This window comes from Asparagus officinalis, chromosome 10 (assembly GCF_001876935.1).
Source record: "Asparagus officinalis chromosome 10, Aspof.V1, whole genome shotgun sequence".
NCBI classification, from domain to species: domain Eukaryota; kingdom Viridiplantae; phylum Streptophyta; class Magnoliopsida; order Asparagales; family Asparagaceae; genus Asparagus; species Asparagus officinalis.
This window is the reverse complement of record NC_033803.1, coordinates 33893463-33909288: the sequence shown is the minus strand read 5'-3', so window position 1 is coordinate 33909288 and position 15826 is coordinate 33893463. Positions and strand designations below refer to the sequence as shown.

Sequence of the window (15826 nt, the reverse complement as noted above, 5' to 3'; positions counted from 1 at the left end):
CCAAAAATGAAAAAGTCATCCATGAAAATTTTGAGAAATCGCTCTACCATGTCGGAAAAAATACTGATCATGCAACGTTGGAATGTGGCCGGTGCGTTACACAGTCCAAAGGGCATGCGTCGGTATGCGAATGTTCCATACGAGCAAGTGAAGGTGGTTTTCTCCTGATCTTCGGGAGCGATAGGGATTTGATTGTAACCTGAATATCCATCCAGGAAACAGTAGAACTCATGTCCTGCTAAACGCTCTAACATTTGGTCAATGAAAGGAAGAGGGAAGTGATCTTTCCGAGTTGCTAAGTTAAGTTTTCGGTAATCAATGCAAACTTGCCATCCCGTTTGGATTCGAGTGGGAATCAGCTCATTAGCCTCATTTTGGATCACGGTGATCCCAGATTTCTTTGGAACAACTTGGACCGGTCTCACCCATGAACTATCAGAAATGGGATAAATGATCCCATGATCGAGACATTTCAGAATGTCTTTCCTAACGGCTTCTTTCATCACTGGGTTTAACCTACGTTGAGCATCTCTAGTAGGTTTGGCATCATCTATCAAATGGATTCGGTGTTGAACAATGGTTGGACTAATCCCTTTGATATCAGCCATGGTCCATCCAATGGCTTCCTTATTCTCTCTTAAAACATCTAAGAGAGCTTCCTTTTGACCGGTAGTCAAATCAGAAGAAATGATAACTGGTAAAGACTCGTTCTCCCCTAAGTAGGCATACTCTAGATTTTCAGGTAGAGGTTTGAGCTCTAACTTAGGGGGTTCCTCCACAGATGGGCAAAGCTAGACTTGGGGTTCTATCTCTAAAGGTTCTCGTTGCCAGCCAATAGTAGAAACATGATTGACCAGCGGTTCTATCTCTAGTTCGTCATCAGAAAGCTCCTCAATCATTAAATTATATGCATTTGAATCAGACTCACACTCTCCCTCTTGTTGTTCACTGGATATTCCTTGAATAAAATTCACTTCCATGGGTTCATCAGATGGATCACTAGGTTGTCTCCCTAAATTGAAGATATTGAGGTCAACAGTCATATTCCCAAAAGATAGTTTCATCTGACCGGTTCTACAGTTTATCAAAGCATTTGAGGTGGCTAAGAACGGTCTTCCTAAAATGACGGGGATTTAACTTTTGAGATTAGAAACGGGCTGCGTTTTCAAGACAATAAAATCAACAGGGAAAATGAACTCTCCAACTTTGATCAGAACATCCTCTACCTCTCCTTTGGGAATTTTTACAGATCTATCAGCTAACTGTAGAGTGCATCTTGTCGGTTTAAGTTCTCCTACACCTAGTTGTTGATAGACTGAATAAGGAAGGAGGTTGACGCTGGCTCCTAAGTCTAGAAGTACCTTATCAATGTGAGTGTTACCTATAACGCATGGAATTGTGGGACAAACAGGGTCCTTGTATTTTAACGGCATGGGTTTTGAAAAAATTTCACTGAGGTTGGCAGCTAAGAAGACTTTCTTGGGAACATTGGTGGTTCTTTTCTTTGTGCATAAGTCCTTCAAGAACTTTGCATAAGTGGGAATTTGTTCGATTGCATCTAGGAGAGGGATGTTGATGTTGACCTGTTTAAACGTTTCTAGGATTTTCTGAACCTACGGGAAGTTTTTCCTAGGTTTGAGTCTATCTGGAAAGGGGGCAACGGGCCTATACCTATCTAGACTAAGCTCAATCTCAAGTTCAGTATTTTGGTCATCGGAAGGAATTGCTTCGTCGGAAGGAGAGTGTTGGATGGGAGAAGGGGTTTTATCCAGTGGCATTCTAACTTGGTTGTCTATTTGTTTGCCTGATCGCAGTGTGTGAACTGCATTCACATGAGCTGGATGGGATGAACTGGATCCATTGTCTTTAGGGTTTGCAACAGGTTGACTTGGGAATTTTCCTTTCTCTCTCTTACTCACGGCAGTGGCTAGTTGCCCAAGTTAGGTTTCTAACCGGGCTATGGCTTGAGTGTTCGAGTTGAGCACTTGGCCGGTGGTTTGCATGAAGGAATTTAGAGTGGTGGATGACTGGGTCAACATGTTGATCGTTTGTGTAGAAGCTTTGATCATAGCTTCTAAACCCTTTTCTAAGACACTTAAACGTTTGTCATGATCAGAGTTTGAAGGATTTGTAGGCTGGTGAGGATGAGTATGTTGGGTTGGAAAGACTGGGTTAGCTTGTTGAAAATTGTTTGGTGCGTTGAATGGGACAGTGTTTCCCCTAGGAAATTGTTGGTTTGACACGGGAATGAAGTTTTGGTTTCCATGAGAATTTCCTTGGTTCCAAGTAAAGTTGAGATGATTTCTTCAACCTGGATTATAGGTTGGAGAAAATGGATCATTTCTAGGGCGCTGGAATGCAGCGTTCATCTGTTCTAAAGAATGGTTGTTTCCTAGGAGAGGGCATTCCTCTGAAACATGGGTAGAAGACTGACAGTTATAACATCCAGGGGCAGAAACATGATTGATTTGAGCTGGAGCTCGTTCCTTAACTTCTAAGGCTTCTAACTTCCGCAGGATTGTTGCCATCTTTGCTTCAGAAGCAATGTTTGACTCCAGAGAAAGACCACAAGACTTAGATTGGGGAACTGATGAAACCCTATCATCACCGTGTTCCCACTGCATTGTTTTTTCGGATAGACTCTCTAGGAATTCCCAGGCTTCATCTGCGTTTTTCCTCATAAAATCTCCCTGACACATCGATTCTAAAGATGTTTTTGAAGAATAGTCCAATCCTTCATATATGACTTGGCACAATCGCCATTTTTCTAGACCATGATGAGGACATTGGATTAAAAGATCTTTAAATCGGTCAAAATATTTCCAGAATGGCTCTCCCGGGATAATTTTGAAGTTTTGAATGATGTTCCTAAGCTTTACCGTTTTGTGAATAGGGAAAAATTTCTTAAAAAAAACGGTGACAAATTCATCCCAAGTTGAGATGGAATTTGTCGGTAAGCTATACAGCCATTTTTTAGCTCCTCTTTTCATCAGTTCTTCCCAGAGAAACCCTAGCCTCCTCTCCCCCTCAAAACCCTAGTTCGTTTTTAGGCGTTTTTGGGAGATTTTCGGGGGATTTCAGCATCTTCTTGTGGTTTACAGCGAGGGGAATCGTTCTTCAACATATCTGAGGCGAGTAGCATCTCGCCCAATCTATCTCCCATGATTTTATCAGTTTATAAACGTTTTTCATGAGTTTTATTGAGCCTAAGACTTATTTTCAAGTATAAATCAATGTTCTTATTAGTGTAAACGCTAGAAATCATGTGTTTCAGATTTCAAAATCCCCACCAATGAGTTTTTGATGAAAACCCAGATCTGGAAATTTATTTAAGGAAATAAAAATATGAGTTTTATTTGTTTAAATGCTCTCTTTCATGTTTTACTTCGGGGAGTCTTATGCAAGATGGAATTGCATTTCTGGTAGGGTAACACATATCCTGAAGAACGGGTTGATTTGACATTTCTTGGATTGGTTCAACACGGATTAAACGATGAGAATTATCCCGAACCCAAGTTTGCATACACCAAAACAAATTTTTTTTTTTTTAAGAAAAGTAAGAAAAGTAATTTTTTTTATGAGAAGAAAATGATAAAGAAAAATCCTAACTAAAATAAATCAAAGCAATCACTTTTCAATCACTCTAATTCTAGGGTTTAGGTCTCATAGTTTAGAATTGATAGTTATGGAGGTGTAAATCAGTGTAGTGGAAGTATGGAACGAGATGACTAGTTGCAGTTGTGTAATATCCAGTTTTAAGCTCGTGAGTCGACTCATGACTCATCATGAGTCGACTCATCAGGTTGAGTCGACCCGTAACTGTCATGAGTCGACTCACGAAGTCAATTCCTATTTTTCATAAGTGTCTGCTGAGTCGACTTGTCAGTTTATGAGTCGACCCATGAGTTATGAGTCGACTCATAGCTGATTATGAGTCGACTCATCGAAGTTTTTCCTATTTCGTTTGTGTTTCTGCTTGATCACCTACTGTGCTTATACTTTCATACAGTGTTCATATATAATCGAGGGTACTGGTTATCATTTTTGAATATGAGAAGTCACCTCGTTTATCGGGTATTAAATTACAGTATTTATGATTTCATCTACACATGTAAGATAACATTTTTGACACAAGCTTAGATCTGTACAGCGAGGCAGGTACAAGAGTAGAATATGTATACCTTTACTATTAGTATTCCATGGTTCATATACACAGTCCTCGTATTGGACTATAATCCATTAAAGTCCTCGTGTTGGACTATAATCCATTAAAGTCCTCGCGTTGGACTATAATCCATTAAAATCCTCGTGTTGGACTATAATCCATTACAGTCTTATGTTGGATAATTGCTAAACCTTGAGTATGTTTCTTAACCGAGTTTGGAACACGACATATTATATGAGGCTGGGACATGATAGCTACCTAGGCTGGACATGACACTTATTGTAACTTTGACATGTTTATGTTTATCGGTAGAGATGTGTTTGTTTTCTTTTCTTTATTGTTTCCGGTATTAGACTTCGGGTTTGGTATTTAGGGATTTACAATTTGAGATACAAGGTATATACATGAAGGTTTCCTTGTTTGGATTATTTCGCTCGACGTACCTACGCTCGTGTTTTAATTTCTTAAGTACCGAAACCCATTATTATTAGGATAAATGGTCTTATATTATTATGTATTAACTGTATTTTCATATACAACGAGCCCTATCCCTTGGATTGTTTGTTCTCTACTATGGATGAGAACACAATGAAAGCTCACACTCAATGTTACAATTCTCACAACCCTAAGTATATTATGAATGCAAATACAATAAGCTCAAGTGGGTGTGTGTAACAATGAGATAAAATCAAATATAAACTCAATATAAATTGTGATGTTGCTCGCTAACGCTTTGACGCTCGTTGTCCCTCCCCCTTTCAGGTAACGAGCCAGGAGCCTAGAGAGTCGCAGGTTGAGGGCGATTCTTATTAGCGCCCGTTTATCCACTTATTAGATGTATTTCATTTTGTTGTGTAACAATGAGATAAAATCAAATATAAACTCAATATAAAACTAGCTTTAATAGAAATGATAATTAACAAATAATTGATAAGTAAAAGCTAGAGTATAGTTTAGAAAACTTCTCAATAGATGACAAGATGGAGAGATGAAGATTGAAGCCCAAACAAGAAGATAATCTCCTCCACTTGTGAAAAACCAAAACAGTTTTAAACCAAACCCTTAAACAAGCTTAAAACAAGCTTAAACTCTTTTTAAAACTCTTTAAAATATTCTCTTGGGTTACTAAAATAGAAGGGGGTTTAGGGGTTTATATAGGAAGAGAAACCAACAGCCAAAACCCCAAACAAAACAACAACTATGTATTCCAGCTTATTTGGTTGATGAGATGTATTGATTTGAGTTCTATCATTTCAGCATGTATTTAGTATAGAATCTTTTACTTGCCTTGTACCTACGCCTGTTGTTGATTCTACTAGAGAGATAGTAATTGTGATGGTGAAACATGTTATTACACGGTGTGGTGCATGGCAGGTTTGACTAGAAGGGGGTTTAGGGGTTTATATAGGAAGAGAAACCAACAGCCAAAACCCCAAACAAAACAACAAAATTTCCAGAAAAATAGGAAACAGATTCTGTACCCAATATGACCGTTGGGAGTTCGGCGGTCGACCGAAAAAATTCGCGGTCGATAGAGATAGTAATTGTGATGGTGAAACATGTTATTACACGGTGTGGTGCATGGCAGGTTTGACATTTCTGTTTTACCTCGGACTGCAGCCTTGTGTGAACCCAGGGGCGTCATAGTTGGTATCAGAGCCAAGCCAATCGGAATTGTGAGAGCTAAGTGCTATGCGGCGCAAAGTGCTACGTCGAGAGGGCGGGAGCCACCACTTGAGGCCGTAGGAGCCACCTCTAGAATCTCACACGGATGGTACGGTCTTGGATGATATGATTTGGCGCAATGAGGACGTTGCGAGTTTAAGTGGGGGAGTTTGTAATACCTCAACCCTTGAGAGGGTGATGTGATTAGTATTGATAGATTTGATTGGAATACTCATACCACTAAGATGCATCTTCTTTTCGGGAACCCAACTCTTAGAAACTCCAAAGTTAAGCGTGCTTGGCTTGGAGAAATTCTAGGATGGGTGACCCCCTGGGAAGTTTTCTAGGGAGCGCGTGAGTGAGGACAAAACGTGTTGAAAAGACATGTGGTGGTTTGTGATGCCAGTCCATCAGATCTAATAGCGTACCGACTCCGGGATTTCGGGGCGGGGCGTTACACAGTCACTCTATCTCGCGGATTCGCGAGATGAGTTCATGTCCTTATTTTGCCTATAGAAATATTCTTTCAACTACGCTTGACAAATAACCTTTCATTCACTATAGTTAATTTCCCTTTAGAAGTATTTTCCCCCTGTGCAGCGAGCAGTCGAAGTGGCGAGGCTTTTGCCTATTCTGATGAAATGCTGCTCATTGATGCAACTCCTCAGTTCGATGTGAATGGACCTAAGGAAATTCCTAGGCTTGTTCATGAGGGAAATCGTCGCACATTGTGGCGTTTGATTATAGACAACCCGTTCACCAATGATCCAAGCGCTACTCAGCCTTTGAGGAAGCCTAACTACTTGTTTGGCGACTCTATCGAGGATCCTAAAATTATGAATCATGATGCTGAGAAGTGGCTGAATGATTATGAAGGGAGTCTTAGGTTTCTTCTGTCGATTCCTCATCAGTATGCCCTAACGCATCTCAAGAAACAAGCCGTGACACGAGAGATGTCATGGCGTCTAACGAAGGATGAATTATGTCCTCGGGTGGTGGGGCGTAGAGCTAACTGAAAGGGAATTATATACACCCATCCATGCTAGCATGTACAGCTTGCCCATCAACGTGCATCATTTATTTGCGCTATTGGAGCTCTATAACCCAGACTCCAACACCTTCTTGACTAGAAATAGAGAGTTGAGGTTGGCTCTGCACGAGATGATGAAGGTCTCAGGGCTGCCTATAGGTGATATTCTATATCAGGAGTATTTCCCCACCAATCGCCAATTGAGCCAAATGAGGATGGACAACTCCTTCAGATATGACACATTGTAGGAGCTTTCGTGTCATTATCAGACTGCCCTGGCTGGCATGGATATCAAGGCTAAGAAGAAATCTCCTAAACTTAGCTTAAAGCAGTTCGCAGACTACTTGTTCAAGCACTTGGAAGACCATTCTGGTTAGGAAGTTTGTGAGTTGGCGCCTCTGACTCCATCAGAAATCAATAAGTTGATCGAGAAGATCGATGCTCTGTCATAACTTGCGCCGCTGAGGGCAAATTCCCAAGGGGCACCAAGTTTCAGATGTTTTTATGGCATGCATAGAAGCAGATTCAGCCGACGACTGTTCTAGGTGGGCTATTTGGCAATCTGGTTGAAGAAATGCATCACGCAACACTAATTTTATGACGCATTGCCGATAGAGGTCCTCTTTCCGGTTGTTGAGCTCACCCTCGGGAAGAAAATTTTCTTACTTTTAGCGATGATCGCCAATATTCACAGCAGGTTTCGACATTTAGTCACCAGCTTCACAGAAACAGCTCATTCTCCATCATCCTGACCTGATGACGGTGCCGAGTGTTGCTGATCCGTCCATTCCCTTATTGCAATTATTGGAGGATTGCAAATGAGAAGCCCGACAGTTTCTTGAGGTGAAGTGGCAATTTCAAATTCATAAGTGTTGGGAGTTCTTTAAATGCTTCCCTTAGTTCTCTGGTCATTATGATGAGTTGCTGATCGATGATGAAAAGCTTGGGAATAGTCGAACCATCCTCGATGTGGGCTGTTTCTGTTGGCTAATAAACATCAGGCCTGACTACCTCATCTTCCGAGTAAATAACCGCTATAGTATTAGGCCCTATCTCCCTTGCCAGTTCACTCGTTAGTTAGGTTACGACCAACTGTATGTTGGGAACCCAAACTGATAATTAAGGACTCATTGATGGAGCTCGTGCCTGGTTTTGGAATATAGTAGGCTGCACCAGTGCCAAATTCAGCCTTCCTATAGAAACTCAGTGACAAATGACCTTCCTCTGCTGTAAGTGGATCATAGTTGCTAATGCATCCACCAAGAAGAAGGATATCTCGGAGTTGGAGGTAGAAGTGGCAACCAAACGTGCCACTGATATCGTTCAAGAGGCTATGCTCTCAAGGAGAGGGAAGAAGCCTGTTGAGTCCTCTGCCAAAGGCAAACGAGTAGCTGCAGAGGAGGAGGAAACTCTTCCAACTGATGAATAAGAGACCTCCGAAGAAGGCATGCCGGGGGTGAAAGCACCAGAGTTGAGGGTGACGTAGAGGAAGTTGAGACGGGTCTGCTATCATCATTCTTTCCCAGAGCGGGTGCAAGCTCACCCACTGCCCGCTAGATTCGCCAATTTGATCATTCCAAGTCTCCAACGGCTCCGAAGAAGCCTAGGAAAAAGATCATGTTCACTCATCCCCACAAGATGACAGTCGATCTTCTAGGTGGGGTTGAAGAAGAAGAATATGAGCTTGTCAAAGCTAGCCTTGTGCATCGGAAAAGATCCCGCCCTTCTGAAGCTTCTCCTAGGGTTGAATTGCACACCAAGTTCTGACAGGAAAGACCTGTCATTTCTTAAGAACCTGGTCCAATGAAGAGGAGAAAGAAGCTTGCGCACAGGTCACGCACTGCACTCCCTACATTTGAGGAGGATCCACTCAACGATATTCCTATTGAGGGAGAAAGTAACATCTCACCCTTGTATCGCTTCTCAGACTTCATTTTTAAGCTTATTGAATATATCTCTTCACCCTTTTTTATATATAGGGGGTTTTGAAGAAGGTGAACTCCCATATGAGCCTGCTTCTCCCAGATTCACTTACTCCGAAAGATCGAGTTTCACTTAACAAATGTGTGAAGCTATTAGTGAGGAGTCCATAAGCACTGAAGCTAGAACGGATACCGGAGTTCTTCCTGACCCTGCTATCGAACTCGTTCTAACAGCCTCTACCATAGGTATATTTAACACAGATACTACCTCATTCGGGTGGCAGTTAAGAGAATTGAACAATTTAGAATTTGTGCTCCCTCTAATCGTTTCTGCGCTTCATGCTCTTTTAGATAAATTGAAGGAAGCAGGCACAAGTGTTGGGGTTGTGGAGTCTATTGTGGTGACTAAAGGTAAAGTCTATCTGTATTTGACGTGAATTCTGGATTTTCCTTCTTGTGCTTAAAATTTAGCTCCTCTGTAGATGTCGCAATGGAAGGATCAGTCGAAGAAGAGGCTGCCCATGATGCTAAAATTGGAGGTTTTGATGAACACGCCCTTGATATGGACCTCTCTGAAGATGACCATAAGTTGATCTCCGACTTGTTATCGGGGAAGACTCCTGATGAGGCTACAGGAATAACTGCTGAAGCTGGTTCATCTACAGGTATGGATTATATCCCAAAGTCACCTTTCCCGATTTGTTAGTTTTTAGAATAACCACGTGGGAGTTTTGATTGTAGGACCAGCTATTGATGCTGATACGGCTACAACCTCTCGGGCTACTCAACAGATCGAGGACTTAGGCACTTCGGGCTTGGAGCAGGCTACTACTGGAACTCCACCCTCTACTCTCCAACCTGAAGCTGCCACTCTCTCAAATCCAATGCTTATGGAGGCATCAACTAGAGTTATGGTTAGCCCCACTATTCAAGTTGCAAAACCAAGTGAAGAGGCTGGAACATCGGTAATTGTCGTATCCCAACAACCTCCAGCCATTCATGAACCTGAGTCAACACAGTTGAGGCAAGAACACCATGCTGAGGGATCTTCAACCGGCATCGGTATGTTTCCTGCTCACCGCTACTTTAGCATCCCTGGTATTGGATCTGGTTCTAATAACTTTTGAGGCGCTTATTTCCCTTCTTTTTCTCACAGAGTCTTCGTCATCTCTATATTACTCTATCAATGCATTGATGTTGGACGACGACCCATATGAAGCCATAATTTGCATGGAACTCCGCAGTTTTATTTCCTTTTTGTGCATAATGATCGACAACATCCTTCACAAAGGCTTTTTCTTCGACCAATTCAGGCGATCTCTTGATCGTCAAGTGACGGGAATTAGAGAAGAAGGATATCCAAACTTGGCTGATTCTATTACAGCAGACTTGGGTCGTCTGGAGCAGGAATTTCAAAGGCTTAGGGAGCTCCAAGCTGCTGGTGCTTCATCTTATATAGCCGCTCGAATTGAGTCAAAGTTGAAGACTAAGCACGATACCCGTACATCTGCCGGTCTTGAGCTCAGAAGACAACAGGGCCACGTGATGCAAATGGAAGCAGTTTGCTTAAGGAAGGAGAGGACTAAGGCAGAGTTACTCAGCTCTTTAACCTTAAGCCGTGAGGAGATAGCCAATCTTGAAAGAGCTCTTCAATATGCCGAGGACTCTCACGCCGTCCTAGAAAAGAGAATTGGTCGACGTGGAACGTGCTCAAGCGCAACTACTCGCGAAGTTTGAGTCTGAGAAGGAGAAGCTAGCTAAGATGAAGGATGAAGCTGCGAAGGCATTGACCGCTACCGAGGATTCTGTCAGGACCGATCTGAAGACTGAGCTTGATCAAGCTTATGCAGAGGAGCTCTCTAGACTAGAACAGCGGATTTGTAGCCATAAATTTTCTTCGAATTGACAGACCCACTTTTGTATCTCTCTTGATTTAATTTCATTAATAAAATAAAGTTTTTTATTTAGTACACTCCTATTATTATGATTTCTCATTCCATTTGGAATAAATAACCACAATGTTCATAGGATTTTTGGCAAACCTCAGTCATCAACGGATTTGATGAGCCTTTACCGACTACCGTTTGAATCGGGCTAGCATGTGGATTGTCTAGGTCCGTTCCTTATGTAACGTTGTGCTAAAAAAGAGCCTAATTTTCTAGGGGTTCTTAGTAATTTTGCATATTCATTTTAATGTCTATAGGTTAGAAATTCTCATAGTATTTTTTTCATAAATTATAAAATTTAGGGGCTTTTTGCATTTTTTTTAAACTTATGGGCCTTTTCTACATATTATAAATTATTTATATACTATTTATAATTCCTATGCTTTTAATTTACTAATGAGTTTAAAATTCTCAGGGTGTTTTTTGTAAATTTTAATTTTAAGGGTTTGTTAGTAATATTAAAACTTTAAGGGTGTTTTGTATAAATTATAAATTATGTATGAGATATTTGTAATTCCTATATTTTTAATGTACTGTTAGGTTGAAAATTATTAGGATTTTTGTAAATTTTACAATTTTGAGGGTTTTATTTTGCAATTTGTAAAAAGTTCATTGTGTTTATTGTAAATTTCATAAATTTTCGGGGGTTGTTTGCGTTATTTGTAGGTTTTTAGTGTGTTTATAGGTTTGAATTTTTAAGGTGTTTTTTATAAATTTTGAAATTTTAGGGGTGTTTTTACAAATTTTAAAACTTACAAGATATATTCTCCAAAGTATAAAAACTTTTAGTTTCTCGCTAGCGTATGTTTTTCAGATTTCTCACTTAATTGAAATAAGTAAAAATTTATAATTTTCAAGATGCTTTAATAAAATTTTGAATTTGTACGAGTGTTTTTATAATTTAAAAAACTTGGAGAATATTTTTTACGAAGTTCAAAAATATTTAGGTGTTAGCTAACATAGGATTTTTAGATTTCTCTACGAACTGAAATAAGCAAAGGATTTGAATTATATAAAACGTATTTCTTTAACCAATAACATGTTAAGTCTCATTATGAATAAGATAAATCATTTAGTTACCAATTCAAAGAAGATAAGATAATTAGAATAGATTAGAATAATATTATAATATTTAAAAAAATTAAGGATAATATTGATCATAAAAAGATTTTTCCAAAGAAGGTAGGATAATTAGAATAGATTAGGATAATAATAATATATTTAAAAAATTTAAAGATAATATTAATTATGAAAAAATTTTGGGAAAAATGTATCCAGGCCCCAAAAACAGAAACATCATGTGCTGCGGCCCCTCCTAGTTTCCCCCATGTGATTCATCCCCTTGAAGTGTGACATTTTGTGCTGCAGCCCTTTTTAACAATTATTACATGCCAGCTAAGCTAAAATCCCCAAAATAACCTTATCCCCTCTCCTCAATCCTTCAAACCCAGCTCTCTCTCTCTCTCTCTCTCTCTCTCTCTCTCTCTCTTAGATTCTTTTCACAAAATGTAGAGGAGATGATAATGCAGGAATCAAGACTTTGTTTAAATAGGGGATTGGTTTGGTCGTCGTAGTTAAGGAACTTATGAGAGGTACTTGACATTCTGCTAAGTGAAGTCGAGAAAAGCAGTAACTTCAGTAGTGAAAGAGACTTATTTATACATGAATTTTGATTATACCCATATGCCATGGTAGGGGTCCTTGCAACATCCTCTATATCTTTAATGATCGACTTCAGCAGAGCAACATGTATTTCTCCCAATAATTTTGAATCCTGCAGAGATACGAGGCTAAATCAATATGAAGCAACTAGCAAGGCAGGGTATGCAGAACAACCAGGTGCAGAAAAAGCATAGTCCAGCATTGATTTGGTCAGCCAGCATATGCAGAGTACGATTATTAAGGTTGATAATGTATATTTTCAATGAATATTATCATTTTTCAGACCTAATTTTGTTCCCACGGATTTAAGGAGAAGAAAACAATGAAAACTTGTGAAATTAGAAAAGTATGTGAGCAGTAAAATCAGTGGGTTAGTTTTAATCTGCACAGTGTTAGTTCTATTCTGTAGCGTGTTAGTTCTAATCTGCACAGTGTTAGTTCTATTCTGTAGCGTGTTATTTCTAATATGCACAGTGTTAGTTCTATTCTGTAGCGTGTTAGTTTTAATCTGCACAGTGTTAGTTCTATTGTGTAGCGTGTTAGTTCTATTCTACACAGTGTTAGTTCTATTCTGTAGCGTGTTAGTTCTAATATGCACAGTGTTAGTTCTATTCTGTAGCGTGTTAGTTCTAATCTGCACAGTGTTAGTTCTATTCTGTAACGTGTTAGTTCTAATTTATACCACGTTAGTTCTATTTTATACCGCGTTAGTTCTAATTTATACCAAGTTAGTTCTAATTTATATCACATTAGTTCTAATTTATACCAAGTTAGTTCTAATTTATATCACGTTAGTTTTATTTTATACCGCGTTAGTTCTAATTTATATCAAGTTAGTTCTATTTTATACTACGTTAGTTTTAATTATCACCAAGAGGATAACAGCCTCTGCAGTGAGGACGTCCTCTGCAGTGACAAGACCGGGACTCTAACCCTCAACAAGCTCACCGTCGACAAGAGCCTCATCGAGGTCTTCGCAAGGGTGTCGACAGAGACGGAGTTGTTTTGTATGCTGTGAGGGCCTCTAGGATGGAGAACCAGGACGCTATTGATGCTTCCATTGTCAACATGCTCGCTGATCCTAAGGAGGTAATCAAAGATCTCTTTTTTTGTAAACACAAACAGAAGTATCGGGGTCAGTTAAGTAGCAACTCTCAAAACAAATTTGAGACAAGTTCGACTCAATTTTGGACAGAAGATGGACCAAAAAAAAACCAATTTGAGACAAGTTTGACTCAAAAGAAAACCAGTTTAAGTCGTGGTCCATTTTTATTTTTTTTTGCAAACTAGGACTAGGACCTAAACTGGTTTTCTTCCACTAACCTAGTTTAAGTGAAGTTGCCAAACATGCTCTCATATCCAATACTTATATCTCGAATTTATATTGTTGAGTAGGCGAGAGCCGGGATCAAGGAGGTGCACTTCCTTCCCTTCAACCCAGTCGAGAAGCGCACGGCCATTACCTACATCGACGAGAGCGGAAAATTGCACAGGGCAAGCAAAGGCGCACCCGAACAGATCATCGACCTCTGCAACATGACCAAACACGCCAAGCATAAGGTCCACAAGATGATTGATCAGTTTGCTGATCGTGGCCTTAGATCATTGGGTGTTGCAAGGCAAGAAGTCCCAGAGGCGACCAAGGAGAGCGAGGGCGCACCGTGGCAGTTCGTGGGGTTGCTCCCGCTCTTTGATCCACCGAGGCACAACAGCGCTGAGACCATCCGTCGTGCCCTAAACCTCGGCGTCAATGTCAAGATGATCACAGGTGATCAGCTCGCTATCGGTAAAGAGACCGGAAGAAGGCTTGGTATGGGGACTAACATGTACCCGTCCACTATTCTTCTTGGTGACAAGAACAACGAGCTTGACATTGATGAGCTTATCGAGAAGGCTGACGGATTTGCAGGAGTCTTCCCAGGTATGCAGCATATATTTTATACTAACGTAGTATAAAATAGAACTAACTTGGTATAAATTAGAACTAACACGGTATAAAATAGAACTAACGTGGTATAAATTAGAACTAACTTGGTATAAATTAGAACTAACGTGATATAAATTAGAACTAACTTGGTATAAATTAGAACTAACGCGGTATAAAATAGAACTAACGTGGTATAAATTAGAACTAACACGCTACAGAATAGAACTAACACTGTGCAGAATAGAACTAACATGCTACAGAATAGAACTAATACTGTGCAGATTAGAACTAACATGCTACAGAATAGAACTAACACTGTGCAGATTAGAACTAACACGCTACAGAATAGAACTAACACTGTGCAGATTAGAACTAACACGCTACAGAATAGAACTAACACTGTGCAGATTAGAACTAACACGCTACAGAATAGAACTAACACTGTGCAGATTAGAACTAACCCACTGATTTTACTGGTCACATACTTTTCTAATTTCACAAGTTTTCATTGTTTTCTTCTCCTTAAATCTGTGGGAACAAAATTAGTTCTGAAAAATGATAATATTCATTGAAAATATACATTATCAACCTTAATAATCGTACTCTGCATATGCTGGCTGACCAAATCAATGCTGGACTATGCTTTTTCTGCACCTGGTTGTTCTGCATACCCTGCCTTGCTAGTTGCTTCATATTGATTTAGCCTCGTATCTCTGCAGGATTCAAAATTATTGGGAGAAATACATGTTGCTCTGCTGAAGTCGATCATTAAAGATATAGAGGATGTTGCAAGGACCCCTGCCATGGCATATGGGTATAATCAAAATTCATGTATAAATAAGTCTCTTTCACTACTGAAGTTACTGCTTTTCTCGACTTCACTTAGTGGGCGGAGGTGGCGACGGCGAGGAGGGCGAGGGCCAGGGCGACGAGCTTGAGAAAGCCCTTGTTTTTAGAGAGAGAGAGAGAGAGTGAGAGAGAGAGAGAGAGATAGAGAGCTGAGTTTGATTGAGGAGAGGGGAGAAGATTATTTTGGGGATTTTAGCTTAGCTGGCATGTAATAATTGTTAAAAAAGGGCTGCAGCACAAAATATCACACTTCAAGGAGCTGAACCACATGGGGGAAACTAGGATGGGCTGCAGCACATGAAGTTTCTGTTTTTTGGGCCTGGACACATTTTTCCCAAAAATTTTCCCCAGCTGGTACGTATCATAAATTTGGGAAAAAAAAGAAAACTTTGCCGGATTGTCAAAAAAGCGTTCGACCCCTGCGACGCTGCTCCTCTACGACGCTGATTTCTCCATCAAGAAAAAGAGGAGCGGGCGAGTGATCGCTGACTAAAACTCCATTTCCGATTATTATTATTCTTAATTCCATTTATATTTCCTAATCGAGAAACCCTAAGCAACCTCGGAGTCCGACTCCGACCGATCGAAGGATTTCCAATCTCTTCATCAATCATCTCCTTCTTCCCATCAACCAATCTCTCTCCCTCCCTCCCTCAAAGT

At 40.1% G+C, this 15826-nt stretch overlaps 1 pseudogene; it reads left to right on the top strand.

The window, feature by feature from the left end:
- Positions 12417-15089, top strand: LOC109826624 (annotated as a pseudogene).